At 44.5% G+C, this 16,310-nt stretch overlaps 1 long non-coding RNA gene across 2 annotated transcripts in view; it reads left to right on the top strand.

Moving 5' to 3' along the window:
• Positions 1 to 2,772: 2,772 nt before the first annotated feature.
• Positions 2,773 to 16,310, top strand: part of LOC115079095 — a 35,892-nt gene continuing 22,354 nt past the window's right edge. For both annotated transcript variants that reach the window (XR_003853191.1, XR_003853190.1), the window contains exon 1: positions 2,773 to 2,829. This is a non-coding gene — a long non-coding RNA (uncharacterized LOC115079095). The remainder of the gene's footprint in view (positions 2,830 to 16,310) is intronic.

The following is a 16,310-nucleotide window of genomic DNA, read 5'->3' on the forward strand; positions in this document are numbered from 1 at the left end:
ATAGCTTTATAGGAAAGCTTACATTTAAACAAAGGGCAGCCATGCTTACCAAACTTTAAGATTTCTTGGATAAGAGTGAGCCAGTTAATATATTTTAATATTTTAATGGGATTTCGATCCCTATCGGTATTCATGCTACAGCCTAGGGTTTACGATAAACTCCGATTTATCCATGGCCCAAGAATATTTCCACCATTACTAAAAGTCTTTCTACAAGTTGCAACTTTTAAAAAGCTTTCAACTTCTGCTGTTCTTTCACGATTTTCGTACAGTTTTTGCAATCACAGGAATTCATGGGTTCAAAGGGAGAACGCATGAGCATGTTACAGCAAATTAAGGTCCCATTCTGTGACTGGTGGCCGTTTGGTGGTTTAAGGTGAGTAAACCTCTCATGAATCTACTGACAAGAGGTTGTATGGATATTGGTGCATCTCCCATCTTATTATGGTAAGCCAAGATTGCACTAAATATACTCGCACAGATGAGGTCTGGAGACCAGAGTCTGAAAGATGACATAAGTAGTCTAGCAAAGAAGGTGTGGGGGCAGGAGAAAGAGTCAATGTCCTTTGCGTGCACCACAAGAAAATCTTTTCCATTTCGAAGAATAGTTCTTTCGCGTGGAAGGTTTACGTGAAGCTATACGCACTTGAAGAGACATTAGTTGAAAGTGAGTGGTTGTAAAGATCACGCTTTCAACATCCATGCTGTTAGAGATAGGGATTGAAGGTTGGGATGGTTGCAACCTGCCCTGATCTTGAGTTTATGAGAGTAGGTGCTACACCCAGGCGAATTGCTCTGGAGATCGAGAGGTCTCCGAGAAGTATGGGAAATCATATTTGTCGAGGCCAATGCGGGGCTATGAGTATCAGGACCTCTTGTCCTGTTGTAGCTTTCTAGAGTTTTGGTTATTAGCGGTATCAGAGGATATGCGTATAGAAGGCCTGAATTCCAAGGCGAGGCAAAGGTTGTCCTTGGCTAGTTGGTGTTTCTGTTTGTGCAGGAGCAGAACCTGTCCACTTTGTGATTCAGGTGTGATGCAAAGAGGTCTATTGTTGGTTGTCCCCCACGTTGAAATATCCTGGTCGCTACTAAAGGGATCCAGGGACCATTCATGATGGTTGGAATTGTCGACGATGGAAGCGATCTGCAACTACGTTGTGGATGCCCGCTAGATAAGTGGCCCGGAGAAACATGGAATGTGTCAGGGCCCAGTCCAAATCTGTGCTGCTGCTTCTTGACAAAGGAGAATATAAGAAGAACATAAGAACATAAGAAAATGCCATACTGGGTCAGACCAAGGGTCCATCAAGCCAGCATCCTGTTTCCAACAGTGGCCCAATCCAGGCCATAAGAACCTGGCAAGTACCCATAAACTAAGTCTATTCCATGTTACCGTTGCTAATTGGCAGTGGCTATTTTCTAAGTCAGCTTAATTATAGCAGGAATGGACTTCTCCAAGAACTTATCCAATCCTTTTTTAAACAACAGCTATACAACTGCACTAACCACATCCTCTGGCAACAAATTCAGAGTTTAATTGTGCGTTGAGTAAAAAAGAACTTTCCTCCGATAGTTTTAAATGTGCCCCATGCTAACTTAATGGAATGCCCCCTAGTCTTTCTATTATCCGAAAGAGTAAATAACTGATTCACATCTACCCGTTCTAGACCTCCTCATTATTTTAAACACCTCTCTCATATCCACCATCCCCTCATCAATCTCTTTCCCAAGCTGAAAAGTCCTAACCTCTTTAGTCGTTCCTCATATGGGAGCTGCTCCAGCCCCTTTATCATTTTGTGGTCACCCTTCTCTGTACCTTTCTCCATCACAATTATATCTTTTTTTGAGATTTGGCGACCAGAATTGTTCTGTTCTCTTTACTTTTGCTTGCTGTCTCCTGTAGTACCTCACATATTTTTGTATATATTTTTTTGCATATATGTAGTACCATATATGTAGTACCCTGCATATATGGTATACATATATGTAGTACTATATGTAGTACATATATGTACTACATATAGTAGTACTATATGTAGTACATATATGTACATATATGTAGTACATATATGTTACATATATGTAACATATATGTACATATATAGTACTACATATATGTAGTATAGTATACATATAGTATACATATAGTATACATGTAGTAGTACATATATGTACTACATCTAGTAGTACATATATGTACTACTAGATGTAGTACATGTATGTACATATATGTAGTACTATATGTAGTACATATATGTAGTACTACATATATGGTACTACATATATGTAGTACCTGCATATATGTAGTACCTGCATATATGTAGTACCATATATGTAGTACCTCATATATTTTTGCATATATTTCTCAGTCTCTGTCCTCCTCCACTGCAGGGGCTCGTGCGGTCGGCACAGCTCAGTCGGGGCAAGAGCCCACTCACCCCCTCCCTTCTGTGAGCCAGCAGTGAACAGTGACCGGGGAAATTAAGAGAAAAAAGGGACAAGAGGCTCAGAACCTGCAAAATAAAGAGAAGCAGCAGGACCACGTGGTGAGTGATACTGCTCCCACCCCCAGCCCAGCACTGTTTTCAGGCGTTTAAATTACAGACGCTTCCCTGGGCGTCCCCTCTTCTGCCAGGATCCTTTCTCAGTCTCTGTCCTCCTCCCACTGCAGGGGCTCGTGCGGTCGGCACAGCTCAGTCGGGGCAAGAGCCCGCTCACCCCTCCCTTCTGTGAGCCAGCAGTGAACAGTGAACCGGGAAATTAAGAGAAAACAAAGGGACAAGAGGGCTCAGAAAACCTGCAAAATAAAGAGAAGCAGCAGGACCACTGGTGAGTGATTACTGCTCCCACCCCCAGCCCAGCACTGTTTTCAGGCGTTTAAATTACAGACACTTCCCTGGGCGTCCCTCTTTCTGCCAGGATCCTTTCTCAGTCTCTGTCCCTCCTCCACTGCAGGGGCTCGGTGCGGTCGGCACAGCTCAGTCGGGGCAGAGCCCGCTCACCCCTCCCTTCTGTGAGCCAGCAGTGAACAGTGAACCGGGAAATTAAGAGAAAAAAGGGACAAGAGGGCTCAGAAACTGCAAAATAAAGGACGAAGCAGCAGGACCACGTGGTGAGTGATACTGCTCCCACCCCCAAACCCAGCCTCTAGCCCAGCACTGTTTTCAGGCCCTTAAATTGCAGACGCTCCCTGGGGCGTCTCGCACCAGGCGTCGCGAGCCCGAAGGAGCGCGCCTCTTGGAGCGTCCCAGAGCAAGAGCCATTACCCACCCTTATCCATCCATCCAGTGGATCACAACATCCACCCATCCAGTCTCCAGCAGCACTCATCCAGTCCCCAGAGGCACTCATCCAGCAGCACTCATCCAGTCTCCAGCAGCACTCATCCAGTCCCCAGAGGCACTCATCAGCAGCACTCATCCAGTCCCCAGAGGCACTCATCCAGCAGCACTCATCCAATCTCCTGCAGCACTCATCCAGTCTCCAGCAGCACTCATCCAGTCCCCAGAGGCACTCATCCAGCAGCACTCATCCAGTCCCCAGAGGCACTCATCCAGCAGCACTCATCCAGTCTCCTGCGGCACTCATCCAGTCTCCTGCGGCACTCATCCAGTCCTCCAGAGGCACGCATCCAATCTCTAGCAGCACTCATCCAGGCTACAAGAAGCACACATCCAGTCTCTAGCAGCACATCCAAGCTCCAGTAGCACTCATCCAGCACCGATCCCAACCTGAACAATAATGTACTACCGACCACGCACCTACAAATCACTCATCCCAATCATGATTCCCCCACTACACAGTTAACTAGGCCTCACCCTATTCACCATAATCCTATTCAACGCCCAAGCTCTCACCAACAAAACTCTTATACTCAACGATATACTGCAGGACACAACCCCAGATGTTTGCGCCATAACAGAAACATGGCTCAATCCACAGACATCACCACTCATTAACCAATTACCAACGCAGACTTACAATTTTCTTCTCCATCCCAAGACAAAAAAAAAGAGGAGGGGTATCTTCCTAGCTGCAAAAAAAAATCCTTAAGGTTCTCACACCACCCCATCAGTACAGTAACTAAACTAGAAACTAGGATTGTTCAAATCAGAAATCCACTCCAAATCCTGCTAGTCCTACGCCCCTCCAGGCTTACTAGAGTCAGACTCCTCTCCTATCATCGAAACCATAACTCGCATCTCAATCTTGACTCCCCTGCTATAATCCTGGGTGACTTCAATTTACATGTTGACAAAGTTCCCCTCTCTACAAACTGTGAAGCCCATCCTCACCGCACTGTCAGCGATGGGATTCAGACAAACAAATCAATAAACCACCCACAAAGCAGGGCCACACGCTCGATTCTACTCTTTACAAACACTGGTATTTCTCTTACAAAACAACCAAATTGCAAAAAAGTCCCATGGTCAGATCATTCTCTAATCTCCACCAGCTTTTCCTTACCTCGATCAGACTCCAAACTCAACTCAAGACCCTCTTCCTATACAGAAAAACCCTTGCAACTCGGAACATCTAAGTAAAGGCTCTAACCTCAGGATCTACCACTCATTGAAGTATCTACCCCTAACGCTGCCCTCCAATCCTGGTCCAAAATAACAAAATCTATGAGCAAACACGCTCTGCCACTGACAACCAAAACAAGGTCTGCTAATACATCCAAACGACATCCCTGGTATAATGATGAACTACGAAAACTCAAACAATTACTTCGGCAAAAAGAAAGAAAATGGCGCAAAGCCCCTTCACCAGCCTCACTCTCTGATTACAAACGATCACTCCATCTTTACAAAAGTACCACGTTGAAAATCAAAAGAGACTACTATACCCGAAAGGTTCATCATCTCAGCTTTGACTCAAAAGCTCTATTCGCCTTCGTTTCCAGCCTCACTAAACCTATCACTCCAGATATACCACCCGAACAAGCCCAGACTAAAGCAGACGAATTGGCTCTTCATTTTAACAAAAAAATATCGGATCTCCTTAATCAGCTGATTCCAAACACTGCGTCTCCAGATAACACATATCTTCCCCAAAATAAAGACATCCAGCTTAATGCCTTTGAACCCATCACAATCACAGAGATACAAAATGTATTAAAAAGAATGAAACCGTCATCATACCCATTTGACCAAATCCCTACCAAAATGCTTCTTCTTATCCCGGACACAATAGCAAAAAACCCTAGCAGATATTATAAACTGCTTCCTTATCACATGGCATCTACCCAGATGACCTAAAAACTTGCCTCAATCAAGCCACTGCTAAAAAAACCAAATCTAAATGCATGTGATCCCAACAACTTCCGCCCTATTTCCAACCTACCATTTATAGCTAAAATCATGGAAAAACTGGTAAACACCCAACTATCCAACTACCTAGAGGACCACAGTATTCTGTCCCCAAAACCAATATGGTTTTTCGCAAAGCGCAAGCACCGAAACGCTACTAATTTCACTCATGGACTACCTACTCTCTGGTATTGATAAAGGCCAAGCATATTTTACTAATCCTCCTTGACTTCTCGGCGGCCTTTTGACACCGTCAACCACGCCCTTCTTCTAAAACAGCTGGCAAACATTGGTTTAAACAGGTGCCACACTAAACTGGTTCAAAACATTTCTAGAAAACAGAGGATACAGAGTCAAAATTATAATAAAGAATCCCAATACCACCCTTCTAATAGAGGAGTGCCGCAAGGATCATCACTTTCACCCACCCTTTTCAATGAATACCTGCTACCACTCTGCCAACTACTTACAAAATTAAGCCTGAAACATTTCCTTTTTGCAGACGACGTACAGATCGTATCCCTATAAAAGAATCAATCTAAAAAACAATGGAATACTGGGACAGTTGCCTATTAGAAATTAAACTTCTCCTCAACAGTCTAAACCCTTGTACTCAATGCTTCGAAAACAGAATTCCTGCTCATATCACCGCGGAAAACAATAACACACTTCCTAAACCACCCACACTCCTTCAAACAACCCACGTAAGAGACTTAGGAGCCATCCTAGACAATCGTCTCATCAACCTCAAAACATTCATTAACCAAACCACCAAAGATTGCTTCTACAAATTACATATCCTGAAAAGAATAAAACCGCTGTTTCACACTCAGGACTTCAGAACAATCTTGCAAGCAATAATCTTTTCCAAACTAGATTATTGCAACTCATTACTATTAGGCCTCCCAGCTTCTTACACCAAACCTTTACAAATGGTTCAGACTCTGCAGCCAGAGTCCTTACAAATTCCAGGAAAATTGACCACATTTCACCTATTCTCAAAAACCTCCATTGGCTTCCGATCCACTATAGAATCATGTACAAAACCATTAACATCATTTACAAAACTATCAACTAACACACGCAACTCGACCTACAATACCACTTAAAAAATTCACCTCCGCCAGGCCTATCAGGGAACACTACAAAGAGTCACTCCAAATTCCAAAGGCCAAAACCTACCACATAAATCCTTGAGTCTCAGAGCCTCTCATCAGCAGGTCCAGCTCTCTGGAACTCGATCCCCACCTGATTTGAGACAAGAGCCATGCTCTTTAACATTTAGGAAAAGACTAAAAACTTGGCTTTTCAAAAAAGCATTTCCAAGCCTTGAATAAAACCTCCTCTCACTAGCACTAACTCGTATGCAATAATGGAATGTAAACACGAATAACCAACCTCAAACCCTCTCTCACTAATTCCTGCTGAATATTTATCATACTATTACCATTCACAACTTTCATATTTATTCATTTTGATTACCTATGTACCGTTTCATAGTCTTATTTTTCACTTGCTATTCTAATGTATCAATAGGCTGAAATGTAAATATTGTGCTGTTCAATTTCTCCCCTTCCATCCCAAGTTATTTTCCTTGTTTTTTGTAACTTTCCCTCTCCCTTTTTCTGATTCACTGTATTTAAAGTTCAGGTTCTATTGAAAATATTGCTTTTTACGTTACGTTATGCTTTACACTCCTTGTTATTTGTAAACCGGGTTGATGTGATGCCTTTCATGAAACTCGGTATAACAAAACAATAAATAAATAAATAAATAAATATAGGGGAGAGCAGTATTCTGTCTCCTCTTTTCTTAATTTAAAGGGTGGTCTAAGCATGACTTGAAACAATGACTAAGAACTTGTTTGGATGCGCGTTTTTGACACGCTAGCTTTACCCCTTATTCAGTAAGGGTTAATAGCGCGTCCAACCCCCCTGAACCTAATAGCACCCGCAACATGCAAATGCATGTTGATGGCCCTATTAGTTATTCCCGCGCGATTCAGTAAGTAAAATGTGCAGCCATGCCGCACATTTACTTTCAGAAATTAGTGCCTACCCAAAGGTAGATGTTAATTTCTGCTGGCACCGACTTAATATCATGGCGATATTAAGACGGAGGTCCCAAAATAAAAAAATTTAAAAATCAGCCCGCGGCTTGAAATCCGGACGCTCAACTTTGCCGGCGTCCGGTTTCCGACAAACAGGGAGCCCGTACCTCCCTGTTTGTTCAGGTACAACATGGCTACTGTATTAATCCATTGAATTAGAACAGTCTTGTGTGAAAGGCAGACCTTGAACGCATGCAGAGCATAACATATAGCTCGAAGTTCCAGGAAATTGATTTGAAATGTTGTTTTCGCGTTTTGTCCAAGTACCCTGGGTTTGGAGATTGTCTATATGAGCTCCCCAACCTAAGGTGGATGCATCTGTAGTTAAAGTTATCTGTGGGACTGGTTGTTGGAAGGGTAGGCCCTTGCGCAAGTTGTCTCTGTTTGCCCACCAAAGGAGAGATGAACGTAGCTGGTGGGTTACTTGAATTGGAGACGACAGTGGTTGAATGGCTTGTATCCATTGTGAACTTAATGTCCATTGGGTTATTCTCATGGCTAATCTGGCCAATAGGAGTGACATGAACTGTGGAGGCCATGTGACCTAGTAAAGTGAGAAACTGATGAGCTGTCGCTTGTTTCTGCGAGTGTAGCGAGTTTGCTAATAAGGAGAGTGTTTCTGCCTGATCCTTGGGTAGGAAAGTTCTTGAAAGGATGGTGTTCAATTCTGCTCCGATGATTGAATTAAGGTGAGACGTGATGAGATGGGATTTTTGGTAATTGATGAGAAACCCCATCGAGTGCAGCAGAGTGATTGTTCGTCTGAAAGAAACAAGAGCTCCTTGTTAAGATTGACTTCTGATGAGCCAGTCGTCCAGGTATGGGAAAACGTGTACACTTTCTTTGTGTAATTGAGCTGCTACTACTGCCAGGCAAGTCCGAATGGTAGTACCCTGTATTGGAAATGCTATTGACCCACCAGGAAACACAGATATTTGCGATGAGAAGGGAATATTGGAATGTGAGCGTAAGCGTCTTGTAGATCCAGAGAACAAAGCCAATCTCCTGTCTGAAGAAGGGGAAGCATGGTGCCTAGAGAAACCAACCTGAACTTTTCTTTCCTTAGAAAATTGTTGAGATTTCTGAGGTCTAGGATGGGACATAGGCCTCCTGTTTTCTTTGGAATGAGGAAATAACGGGAGTAGAATCCTCTGCCCTGCTGAGTCCGGGGTAACCGGTTCCTCGGCTCTGTTCGAGAAGAGTGGATAATTCTGCTTGCAGATGAATAATGGTGATTTTCGTTTAGCAAAAAGGGCCTTGGAGGAGAGTCTCTTGGAATTGATAAGAAATTGAGTTGGTAACCTTGTGATATTATTGAGAGTACCCATGGTCTGTTGTCAACTGGAACCATGATTGTAGAAGAAAGGAGACTCGACCTGCTAATGTTAAGTGTGGGTTGGGATTGTGGCGATGGCTTTTTACTCTCTGGCGCCCGCCTCAAAAACCTGCAGCTGGTCTTGTCCTGCCGCTGGGGGTTTGAGGCCTAGCGGTTCTAGGCTGTCTGGGCTGAATCTTTGCTGTGGACGAGAAGATCTACCCCTAGATGCCGGTGGATAATATCTTCTCAGCCTGTAGTATGGTTTTCTGGCATCCTTTCTTGGTGGGCGGCGGGACACTGAAGAGGAAGAGTTTTGCGGGACCGCTGATAATTGACGCAGTGTCTGTGTGTTCTTTAAGTTGGGCCACTGCGTCCTGTACCTTTGACCCAAACAGGTTGTCGACCACGCAGGGCAAGTCCACCAACTTATCCTGTACCTCAGGCCTGAGGTCAGAGGCTTTTAGCCAGGCCCAGCAGCGTGCACTGATCCCTGAAGCTGCAACCCTTGAAGAGATTTCGAAGCTGTCGTAAGCCATACAGACTTCATACTTTCCAGCTTCTAGTCCCTTATGGATTATTGTTTGAGCTGCATCTTGGTATTGCTGAGGTAGGGAATCAGTGAGCTCCTGCATTTGCTTCCATAAATTCCTCTGGTATTGTGTCATATCGAACTAGTAAGTCACTATCCTGAGTTAAGCATAGCTCCTTGGAATACCTTTCTCCCTAGAGAATCCAGGAATCAATGATCCTTCCCTGGTGGTACTGAGGAATGAGGTTATACTCTTAGATTTTTTCTGAGCCGACTCAACTACTACGGATTGGTGTGGTAGTTGTGACTTTTGGTAACCAGGGACATGTACAAGATATGTAGTGTCCACTCTCTTATTGATTGGCGGAACGGAACATGGATGTTCCCAAAGCCTATGTTGTAATTCCAGGAGGACTTCGTGGATAGGAATAGCCAGGACTTCCTTGGGTGGATCCACAAATTGTAGGATCCACCCCCTAGAAGGACTAGGGGGCATTCCATGAAGTTAGCAAGTAGCACATTTAAGACTAATCGGAGAAAATTCTTTTTCATTCAACGCACAATAAAGCTCTGGAATTTGTTGCCAGAGGATGTGGTTAGTGCAGTTAGTGTAGCTGGGTTCAAAAAAGGTTTGGATAAGTTCTTGGAGGAGAAGTCCATTAATGGCTATTAATCAAGTTTACTTAGGGAATAGCCACTGCTATTAATTGCATCAGTAACATGGGATCTTCTTAGTGTTTGGATAATTGCCAGGTTCTTGTGGCCTGGTTTGGCCTCTGTTGGATACAGGATGCTGGGCTTGATGGACCCTTGGTTTGACCCAGCATGGCAATTTCTTATGTTCTTATGTCTGCTGCCTTGTATCTTCCTCAGACACTAAATTAAAAGGAATTGTGTTTGCCATATCTTTGATGAAGGTAGTGAAGGACAAGTCTTCTGGTGGAGACTTTTTCCTTCCTTCAGGAGGAGATGGCTCAGACATGAAGCTTTCAGATGAAGAATCTGTATTTTTCTCTTCCCATGAGTCATATGGTACCTGTTTAGAAGGAGAGATAGGAGAAGATATCAGTGGAAGTGATGGGACTACTGGTCTGAAGAGTCCTGAAGGTCCTGGTTGAGGTTCATCAAGTGGGCCTTGTCCAGGAACGTCCCCTAATCCTGCAGGCTTAGTAGGGAGAAGTTGTGGTGGGATGGCACCGATGAGGGCGTCGAGTCTATCCATTAGCATTTGAAAAATTGAGATGTCCGGTTGCCCTGGAGCCCCAGGCGTGGGTACTGGCATCGGGAATGTCTTCAGGATCGGCATCGGTGCTGGTCCTGGCATCGGTGTGGGCACCGGCATTGGGTGCAGACACAGACATTGACAATGGTGTTGGCTTTGGTGAGGGTATTGGCATCTGTGTTGATGGTCGATGTTCCTGGAGCACTTCTCGCACCGCCTGGCGGATGAACCCGCTCAGTTCCTCTGTAATAGCTGATGCAGGAAGAGGCAGTTATATGCAGTGGCGGTGGGGGTGTCCATTGGTTCTACCACAGGGCCCTGTGGAGGCTCGATGTCCGGCACTTCGAGAGGTGGAGAACGCCTTGGTGTCGAAGGCCTCGTGTCTCTTGCAGTCGAGGTCGCTTGGCTGCCGACTTTTCTGGAGATAGTAGGGATTCAGGAATCGAAGAATGTCGATGCCGATGTTTAGAACGTTGCTCCATGGCTTTTTCAAGGCCTGATGTTGACTTTGTCGATTGCCGCGGATGGGGTCCGTGACGACCGGTCCCCCGAACCCTCCAGATGACGCTTTTTAAGAATTATCCTTTTCAATACTCTGGCTGGAGACGACTGGGTGGACGTCGATGTGGAAGGTAGCAGTTAGATGTGGAACAAATGTTCCATTTTTTCTTGCCGTGCTTTCCGACCTTTAGCGGTCATTTCCGCACATTTTGGGCACGATGAGACATCATGGGACTGACCCAAACAAAGAACACACTCAAGGTGTGGATCAGTAATCAACATCGTTCAATTACATTTGGGGCATTTTTTAAAACCTGTAGCCATGATCACAATGACAGCCATCGATGGATGTGTGACTAAAAGGTTTGTAAACTCGATAAGAGTCGGAAGGAATATTCTACTCAGTGGCCAGTGGTTAAAGAGAGACCCCGATGTGGGAGTGAGAAAAATGAAATTTTAATCTGATTTTTAATCAGAATTGTGTGAAGAATTTCACACAGGGCTCCTGCTCCACGATGTTGAAAACAGCGTGGAAAAACAAAGACTGAAGGGAGACCCCTGTGGCTGAGAATATCATGGCAAAAGGGCATGCTCAGTGGGCTCAGGGGTGCCAGTCAAAAGTTTTCAGTGATAGGGCTCCATCAATGACATCACCCCATATGTGAGGACTAGCATCCTGCTTGTCCTGGGATAAAGTAGGGATGGCTAGGCAGGCCAGGTAGGCAAGGAAAAGCACAGGCAGGCATTGATTATGGAAGACAAGGCTGGACTGAAGCTAAACTCTGAAGACAAGGCTGGAACTGAAGAAAAGCAAAATTGCTTACCTTGTAATAGATGTTATCCCAGGACAGCAGGATGTAGTCCTCACATATGGGTGACATCATTGATGGAGCCCTATTGCGGAAAACTTTCTGTCAAAGTTTCTAGAAACTTTTGACTGGCCCTGTGAGGCCACTGAGCATGCCCAGCATGCCATGATATTCTCTACCACAGGGGTCTCTCTTCAGTCTCGTATGTAGCAATAAGCTTTAGCAAAAAATAAAATAATAAAACGTATCGGACCCAACTCCGCGGCGTGGCGGGTGGGTTTCGTGAGGACTACATCCTGCTGTCCTGAGATAACAGCTATTACAAGGTAAGTAATTTTGCTTTATCCCAGGACAAGCAGGATGCTAGTCCTCACATATGGGTGATTATCAAGCTAGAGGCTGAGTCATTTTGTAATGAAGCAACAGTGAAGTATTGTTGTTGAAAATGAGGCAACCGAAGATCACAGTAGGTTAGATGTAGAAGGAGTTGGGATTAAACTGGAAACAAGTTCTTTAAGACAGATTGTCAATAGGCTGAATCTTGTCGTCCTATGTCCAAACAGTAATGAGCTGCAAAGGTGTGAAGAGAACTCCATGTTGCTGCTATACATATGGTCAAGGATTAGCACTGAACGATAGTGTGCTACTGAGGTTGACATCGCTCTCACTGAATGTGCCTTTACTTGCCCTTGGAGAGGAAGGCCTGCTTTTTCATAGCAGAATAATATGCAATCTGCTAGCCAATTGGATAGAGTATATTTACCCACTGCTTTACCTGGTTTGTTTGGATCATAAGATACAAAGAGCTGAGTGGATTTCCTATGGACTGCAGTGCGGTCTAAGTAAAATGCTAGCGCACGCTTACAGCCCAAGGTATGAAAAGTCCATTCACCTTGGTGAGAATGAGGCCTTGGAAAGAATGTGGGTAAAACTATGGATTGGTTCAAGTGGAATTCCGTAACTACCTTGGGAAGGAATTTTGGATATGTACGCAGAACCACTCGGTCATGTAGGAATTTTGTATAAGGTGAATACGTGACAAGTTCTTGTAACTCACTAACCCTTCTAGCCGATGTAATGGCTATGAGGAAGATAGTCTTCCATGTGAGAAATTTAAGATCACAGGAATTCATGGGTTCAAAGGGAGAATGCATGAGTCTTGATAAGACCAGATTCAGGTCCCATTCTGTGACTGGTGGCCGAATTGGTGGTTTAAGATGAATTAAACCTCTCATAAATCTACTGACAAGGGCATGTATGGATATTGGTGCATCTTCCATCTTGTTATGGTAAGCTGAGATTGCACTTAAATGTACTCTAACAGATGAAGTCTGTAGACCAGAGTCTGAAAGATGGTATAAGTAGTCTAGTATAGAAGTTGTGGGGCAGGAGAAAGGATCAATACTCTTTTGTCTGCACCACAAAGTAAATCTTTTCCATTTCAAAGAATAGTTCTTTCATGTGAAAGGTTTACATGAAACTATAAGCACTTGAGATACATTGGTTGAAAGATTGAGTGGTTGTAAAATCAAGCTCTCAACATCCATGCTCTCAGGGATAGGGATTGAAGGTTGGGATGGCGCAACCGACCCTGATCCTGAGTTATGAGAGTGGGAGCTACACCCAGGCGAATTGGATCCCTGATCAAGAGGTCTAGAAGTCTGGGAAACCATATTTGTCGAGGCCAATATGGGGCTACGAGTATCATAGACCCCTTGTCCTGTTGTAGCTTGGTTATGAGCGGTATTGGAGGATACGCGTATAGAAGGCCTGAGTTCCAAGGGCGAGCAAAGGCGTTCTTGGCTGGCTGGTTTTTATGTTTGTGTAGAGAACAGAATTTGTCCACTTTGTGATTCAGGTATGACGCAAAGAGTTCTATTGTTGGTTGTCCCCAACGTTGAAATATCCTGGTCGCTACTAAGGGATCCAGGGACCATTCGTGTGGTTGGAACTGGCAACTGAGTCGATCTGCCACTATGTTGTGAATGCCTGCCAGATAAGTGGCCTGTAGAAACATGGAATGTGTCAGGGCCCAGTCCCAAATCTGTGCAGCTTCTTGACAGAGGAGATACAAGCCCGCTCCTTGTTTGTTGATGTACCACATGGCTACTGTGTTGTCCATTTGGATCAGAACAGTCTTGTGTGAAAGGCAGTTCTTGAACACATGCAGCACATAACATATAGCTCGAAGTTCCAGGAAATTGATTTGAAATATTGCTTCGAGTTTTGTCCAAGTACCTTGGGTCTGGAGATTGTCTATATGAGCTCCCCAGCCCAAGGTGGATGCACCTGTAGTTAACGTTAACTGTGGGACCGGTTGTTGGAAGGGTAGGCCCTTGCGCAAATTGTCCTTGTTTGCCCACCAAAGTAGAGATGAACGTAGTTGATGGGTTACTTGAATTGGAGAATACAGTGGTTGAATGGCTTGGATCCATTGTGATCTTAATGTCCATTGGGTTACTCTCATGGCGAGCCTTGCCATAGGAGTGACATGAACTGTGGAGGCCATGTGGCCTAGTAAGGTTAGAAACGGATGAGCTGTTGCTTGTTTTTTGAGTGTAGCGAGTTTGCCAATAGGGAAAGTGTGGCTGCCCGATCCTCAGGTAGAAAAGCTTTTGAGAGGATGGTGTTCAATTCTGCTCCGATGAATTGAAGCAGATGAGATGGAATGAGATGGGACTTTTGATAATTGATGAGAAAGCCCATGGAATGAAGTAGAGTAATTGTTCAACTGAGAGAAGCCAGAGCTCCTTGTTGAGATTGACTTCTGATGAACCAGTCGTCTAGATAGGGGAAGACATGGACACTTTCCTTGTGTAAGTGTGCTGCTATTACTGCCAGACATTTGGTGAATACTCTGGGAGCAGATGCAAGTCCAAATGGTAGAACTCTGTATTGAAAATGTTGATGACCCACCATGAAGAGCAGATACTTGCGATGAGGAGGAAATATTGGAATGTGAGCGTAAGCATCTTGAAGATCCAGAGAACAAAGCCAATCTCCTGTTTGAAGAAGTGGAAGCATGGTGCCTAGAGAGACCATCTTGAACTTTTCTTTCTTCAGAAATTTGTTGAGATTTCTGAGGTCTAGGATGGGCGTAGGCCTCCAGTTTTCTTTGGAATGAGGAAATAGCGGGAATAGAATCCTCTGCCCTGCTGAATCCGGGGCACCGGCTCTTCAGCTCTGGCTCTCAGAAGGGTGGATAATTCTACTTGTAATTGGATTATGTGTTTGTCGCTTAGTGAAAGAGGTCTTGGAGGAGAATCTCTTGGAGTAGAGAGAAAATTGAGTTGGTAAGCTCGAGATATTATTGCAAGTGCCCATTGGTCTGTTGTTATTTGTAACCAATGGTTGTAGAAGGAGGATACTCGGCCTCCTACTGGAAGCTCTGGATGAGGATTGAAGAGATGGCTTTGGTCTTCGGGAAAGATCTCAAAAGCCTGCAGCCGGTCCCGTCTGTGATGGGGGTTGAGGCCTAGCCACCCTAGGTTGTCTGGGCTGATGTCTTTGCTGCGGCATAGAAGATCTGCCCCTTGATGCTGGAGGGTAATAACGCCTAAGCCGATAGAAGGGTCGTCTAGATTTTTTTCTCGGAGGCCGACGAGATGATTGGGCAGCAGAATCCTGCGGAATTGATGAAAGTTGTCGCAGGGTTTCTGTGTGTTCTTTTAATTGTACTACCGCATCTTGTACTTTGGAACCAAAAAGGTTGTCACCAAGACATGGTAAGTCAACTAATTTTTCTTGGACCTCAGGCCTGAGGTCTGAGGCCTTAAGCCATGCCCAAAGTCTCGCACTTATCCCAGAGGCCGCTACTCTGGAGGCTGATTCAAACCCATCATAAGCAGCTCAGACTTCGTGCTTGCCAGCTTCAAGTCCTTTGTGAATGATTGCTTGGGCTGATTCCTGATATTGCTGTGGTAATAATGTTGACAATTCTTGCATCTGTTTCCACAGATTTCTTTGATATTGAGTCATGTATAATTGATAAGATGAAATCCTGGTATTTAACATGGCTCCTTGATAAATTTTCTTCCCCAGGGAATCTAAGAATCTATGATCCTTTCCTGGGGGAGTGGAGGAATGCGGCCTTATTCTTTTGACTTCTTTTGCACGGATTCCACAACCACTGATTGGTGTGGAAGCTGTGCTTTTTGGAAGCCAGGAACAAACTGTACCAAATAAGTAGTGTCCATCCTTTTATTGACAGCAGGTACTGAGCATGGGTGCTCCCAGAGTCGATGTTGTAAGTCTAGGAGGACTGCATGGACAGGGATGGCCAATACTTGTTTTGGAGGGTCCACAAATTGGAGGACCTCCAATGTTTGCTGTCTAGCATTTTCTTCACTTACCAAGGTGAAGGGTATGGTGTCCGCTATATCCTGAACAAAATTTGTAAAGGATAAATCCTCCGGTGGAGATTTCTTCCTTTGGTCTGGAGGGGAAGGATCAGTCATAAATTCTTCAGAGGAAGTGTCTGTATGTCCCTCATCCCAAGTATCGTAAGGA

Source organism: Rhinatrema bivittatum, chromosome 17, assembly GCF_901001135.1.
Source record: "Rhinatrema bivittatum chromosome 17, aRhiBiv1.1, whole genome shotgun sequence".
NCBI classification, from domain to species: Eukaryota; Metazoa; Chordata; class Amphibia; order Gymnophiona; family Rhinatrematidae; genus Rhinatrema; species Rhinatrema bivittatum.